The 6230-nt window shown below is 34.2% G+C and overlaps 1 pseudogene; it reads right to left on the bottom strand.

The window, feature by feature from the left end:
• Window positions 1-3340: 3340 nt before the first annotated feature.
• LOC129251178 (uncharacterized) lies at window positions 3341-3791 on the bottom strand (annotated as a pseudogene).
• Window positions 3792-6230: the final 2439 nt, after the last annotated feature.

Consider the following 6230-nt stretch of genomic DNA (forward strand, 5'->3'; position numbering starts at 1 on the left):
TTCAGTTTGCTTTTTATTAGATCCGAAAAAAGGGATTGTGACAGTTTGTCATATTGTTGGAGTAACGGGTGGATTTTGTCTATCAAACTAAACAAGGTCCCTAAAATCTCCATTAAATTCGGGAAGAGTCCCTAAATACTTAAGAGGGTCGAAATTTATTTGGGCCATTTAAATTTTGGTATTTTACAATATTACCTTACTATATAATTTAATGATAACTTTTGATAGTTTTACTTAATTGGCTCACTTCTGCGATGTCTTCCTCCTGCAGTGGATGTCCTGTGTTGGTGCCTTTCTCGAGTGTGATGGTGGTAATTCAAATCGGGAAATATTTGCTGCTGTTTGATTTTTGCTGGTTGACTTTCCGATGGTTAAACTTAATGGTAATTTGGTGATGTTTTCTTTGCTTATTATGTGTTGTTGTTCTCTTTGCACACGCACAAATGTGTTCAGATTTATGTAATTGAAAAAATGTAACAGGAGCGATATTATTAAGTTAATTAGTTCACCGTTTAGTTGCTGGAACACTTTATTGAAAAATTTTCCACTGTTGCGGCAATCTTCGGCCAACAACTTCGCGGAAAAGTCAAAGGACCGTATTAAGGGTAAAAACCCACTTATCCTTACTATTCTTATAGTGGATAGGATAATTACGGTATCCTACCGACTGCCCCAGTTTTAGTTTCGAGTTTTTCGGGAACTAAAAAAAACTAATTTTATTTTTTATTACACTTATTTTGTTTTATTGAGTTTTACAATTTCATTACACTTATTTTATTTTATTACACTTTTTATTCCACATCAATTCACTAAACTAAACTTAAACTAAACTTAAACCGAACTGAACCCAAACTGAACCCAACTGAACTGAACTTAAACTTAACTGAGCTGAGCTCGCTAATTAGAATCAGCAGTATTACTTATACCTTATTTTTGACTATCTTGCACATTTCGTCTTTTAGTAAATTACTTGCAAAACAATTCCAAAGAATTGTTTGTCTGGAAAATATAAAAAATGTTGGCATGTGCCGGAAATGCAAATTTGGCAATTGTTGCACATGTTAATAATATGTGCCTTTATTTTGGGCGGCACATGCCGGAAACGTTAATTCAGCTAAATTATAGAAATTAAATGTTTTATGTCATATTATCTTTAGGGGTCTCACTATAACACCGAGCCCCTTCCTCTCCTGCCAGATTTTAGTCTCCTCTTACGACAGGCATGCCTTACCGCGGATGTATTCTTTTCCCCGACCCGCTGGGGGTGTAAGCGAAGGCAGTAGAAACCACCAAACACATGAAATTTTACGCATGCACACACTTTCACTTTCACTTCCACTCCGTTTCACATAACTGGAAATAAGCTATCAGTGTAGTTGCTCGTGGCTCTACTGCTCTTTGTTAAGCATTTGCAGCAATGAAGTAAACGCGTTGGCCGTTTTCAAGATGAACTGCCAAATCTACAACAACCGGATGTCTGTCATGAATTGGAAACGATAAAATACGCCATACAGCTTCATTCGTACTAATATAGCGCCCCATTTGATACTGCAAAATTTCATCATGACTATCTTCAGGAGCCACTCCAAAAACAGCCATATCGCTGCCCTTATTCACATATTACCAAATATATTTGATTGACTTTACAGAATTGCAATATTCTACATTTATGTGAGCGTTGAACATTTTTGACAGTATCGGTGAGTACGGAACTATCCACCGATTATCGATTTCAACGTCTTGATTTTGAAGTTTAATTACAGTTGATTTACCGTTGGCTTCAGTTGATCGTCGACGATACTGTGGATATCCATCATCTCCTGTAATTGTTTCAGCAATCAATTGTTTTGGAAAACGTTTCGAACATTTGCCATCAATCATGCAGGGTGAATTTCGATTAATATCCCCACAGGGACCGTGAATCAAATTTTTCCTGACAACTTCGAATAATCCTGGGTCGATGGTTTGATCTCGATTTTCGGCCGATATGACAGTATCAATCATATCAGGTGTTATTTTGTGTACCAACCAAATCAAGATATGTGCGTGAGGTAAACCCCTTTTTTGCCACTCTATGGTATACATAAAGCACCGCACTTCTCCAAATACACGGAGTTTGACAATCAGATCCATTATTTTTTTCAATTTTTGTTGAAATACACGGGCCGTTATGTCATGCCGATCTTTTGGCACATGACCATCAAATAAACAATCAGACACATCGACCCACTTCGGATTGCATGTAAATGTGATGAAATGTGTCATCGCATCTTGCGTATATTCATGCATATGACGTGGGCTACCAACATATGATGATGGTAAAATTGTTAAACGGCCGATATCATTCACATTTGCATCATTGATTATTGCGTCACGCAAATGTTCGTATTCCTCTGATCTCAATCGGGCTTCATTGTGACGGATGAAATTGAATCGCTCACTTTCAATTTTGGCGTACATATCGACGATATATTGATGCGAAAGTTGATTGCATCGCAAAATAAAATTGTTTTCTTGAGGGCGAATCATCAATTGATACGAATAAAAATTCATCGCACTGACGGTTTCGAATGCAATGTAAAAATTAATTAGCGTATGAAAATTATTTAAAAATCAGTTTTAAACAAAAATAAGATATGTATGTACCAGTTGTTAGATTTATCATTGGTATGTTGATATGATAGCCATCCTCTCCTCTCCAAAACAAAATGGGGTATAGCAATGCATCATAACAGCGATGGAGTTCTGAAATACGTTGTAATTGCTCATTTCTACGATACAAAACAATATCTCGTGGCCGAAACTGTTTACCAACCACAACAATGGCTACTTCATCAATCGTTGGTACATTGAATAGTCTGGCGTGCTCCCCAATTGGTGTTTTAATGGCTGTTATTATGATTTTGTGGCCATCTGTGGGCATCAGATCGAGTGCCACTTTGAACAATTTCACCAATTCATTGGGTTGATGGAACATTTTTTGCAATTCATTCACGATTGATCTTTTCGTATTCGTCAATATTGCACAGCGCTGATCTAATTCACGATTCTCATCACCAATAAAATACATTTGCAAAAATTGATGGTCACCATCTGGGAATGGTAGCAAAGACCCAGCTCTATGATATATTTGACCTTGAATCTGTAAAGTTCGAGAAATATATGTAGATAACGGATCTGAATTTTTAAAAACATCGAACACAGGGACGGCACATAAATTAAATATGATATTGTTTATTCCAAACGAAGTAATAACCTTAAACGTCGGCATAAATCCATCTCTCATAATATAATATTTGTAGCTCCAAAAGATGTCATTTGAAAGCATGAATTGTATTTTTTAATGTTTAAGAGGAAATGCTTTGACGTTGGTGAATTGCCAAAAACCAATGAATGCAAAGGTTCTGGCGGAAGTTCTAGCACCGGCAATTTGACTTTCCCACCAGCACAGCACCTACCAGGCGTTTCGTTTCTAAATTTAATTGCTTTGCAATGTATACATTCTATATTCATTTGGCCAATGTAGGCATGCATGCTGTAATCAATGGTGGCATCGTAATTGAAAGCCGCGCGTACCATTTGACGTACATATGTTTATCATAAACGGACGTACGCCCACGACGGTTTCTTGGTGCTTCACTATTAACCGACTGATTTCTCCATCTGTGTCGTTGTGTTTCCACTTCATTTCGTCGAACACGATCTTCTTCACTTTGTGATCTTCGATTTAACGCTGTAGCATTTGATTGACGTGAACGCCTGCCAATGTTTGCTCGTCTTGTACGTGGCATTCTTTCAGTACAGTATATTACTAATTGAATGTACCTAAAAGCAAAACATTCAAAATTATTTCAAGTCATTTCGGACGATAATATATATAAAAATAAATATTATTCAAAGTTCAATGTGTATACGTGGTTAAAACAAACACATGGTTAACACTCACCAAAAGTATGTCTATTTGCAGCGAGAGCACGATATAAAAGAACTCAAAGCACATAAGAGAACTGTCAACTGAATTCCAACGACAACAAATTAATATTAACATAATACACTTACAACCACAACAGTACAACAGAAACGCTCATACGCGGCTGTGTATTTGTTGTTGTTTTTCCCATACAGGCATTTCGTTTGAGAGTAAACCATTACTCACATAAAATGTCATAACTCAGGAACTGCTGCCCCGATTTCATTCACACAAACCACCTCCTCTAAGATAGAAAAGAACTCTAAAATGTTTGTGTCAATCGGTTCGGCGGTTCTTGAGTTATAAGATTACCAAGGAAATGTAACTTCTTTTTATATATATAGATATATGAAAAATTTTTATGGTATTTCAATTCTTTAATTTCTTTAATATTCTCAATATTTTGTTCTTCAATCAATTTAAATTTTAGTTCCTGCTCATAACTTGGATTTAACATTTTTACCGAGTAGTGGAGTTTTTCTGCAAATTCCACTTCATTGTTTTCAAAAATTTCGTTATTTAATTCAATTTCACAGTTTGTGAAAGTTATGAGGAAATTATTTTTTAGTACAATAGGTATTTCTATTGTCACAATTTCGTTGTAAAATTGTTTCGTATGCATTGACGATCAATATCGTATCGTCATCAATGTTTAATATTTTAGTTTTGTTATTTATTTAAAAAAAAAAAACAATCATTTTCAAATATACAATTTTTACTTCTTTTAGGTCTTTGAAGGCAATTTCGTTTTTATAACTTAAATTTGTTTCATTAATTGTTATTAAATATTCGTTTTTCGTTAAATATTTTCTTTTTGTTTGGCACTGGAGTAATCATTTTTAAATCAGTTATAACATAACTTCTTGGTATCTTAATTGCGATTATTGTGATTGATTTTTATATGCTAACACTCTCATTTTCAATTTATAAAAATTTATTTGGAAGTGATCAATTTCTTCCTTAGGTAAAGATATTTTTATTCTGATCATTCATACTTTTTACAAATTTCTTTACTTTCTCCCTATCTTGTTTTATTGTTTTTCTAATCAAATCAATACTATCATTAAAATGATTATTTATTGCTATTTGCATATTAACTGTTTCAATAATATTATGATCGTTTTCTTTCTGCACTTCCAAATAACCTAAAATCTCCTGTCTATCTTCGTCGTCCATTAATCCGAACAACCAATTATATGCCCTTCCTGTTACGTTCACTAATCCTCTCCTGTACCTACCGCCCTTTTGCGGTCGAATCGTTCTTATTTTTGCCTCCAATGCCTCAATTTCATTTAGCAAAACTTCTTTTCAATCATATATGTATTTTTGATTTCCTTTATTTAACCACTTCTACTTCTCTTATTCGTACAATGGTGTACCCTGCCTCGTCCAGTATCGGACATTTCAAAATTCGATTCTTTATCGTTATTCTCATTTATTTTCGGAGCACTTTCAATTCTGCTCAAAACATCTGCGACCACGTTATTTTTTTCTTTCACATACTCTATTTCATAATTGTATTCTTGTAATTTTAAAAGCCACCTCTGGTGACGTTGTGAAAATTCTTTACCCTTGTGTTTTTTATTTAAACATACAATTGGTCAGTGGTCAGTGACTATTTTAAATTTATTTCCATATATGGATGGTCAGAAGTATGTGATTGCATAAATAATAGCCAGAAACTCTTTATCGATGGTAGCATAATTTTGCTCTTGATTATTAAGAGTTCTAGAAATATAGCATACCGGCTGTTCTTGTTGCGACAGCACTGCGCCAATAGCGTAGTCACTTGCATCCGCAGTAATTGAAAATTCTTTATCATACTCTGGGTATTTAAGAATCGGATGGGAAGAAATGAGAGATTTGAGATTTTCAAAACTCGAAATATATTGCGGGTCACTGGGGTTTATTTTAATATTTTTTAATATGTAATCATTAGATACGCTATTGTTGAATAATCTTTTATAAATTTTCCCTAAAAAGCTTTTTAATTGGTTTGCGGTCCTCGGTACATTTAAATCTAAAATTACTAAAATTTTCTCCTTATTAGGTTTTATTCCTTCTTTGGTCAACGTATGACCTAAAAATTTCGTTTCTGTCTTTAAGAAAACGCTTTCATCCGCTTACATTTTTAACTTGTGCTCTTGCACGTTTGAAAAAAAATTTTAAGGAATTCAATTGCTCTTCCAATGAAGTCGAAAATATTAAAATGTCGTCTAAATAGACAACACAAATTTTATTTATTTTCTCTTAATATGCC

Source organism: Anastrepha obliqua, unplaced genomic scaffold (assembly GCF_027943255.1).
Source record: "Anastrepha obliqua isolate idAnaObli1 unplaced genomic scaffold, idAnaObli1_1.0 ptg000009l, whole genome shotgun sequence".
NCBI classification, from domain to species: Eukaryota; Metazoa; Arthropoda; class Insecta; order Diptera; family Tephritidae; genus Anastrepha; species Anastrepha obliqua.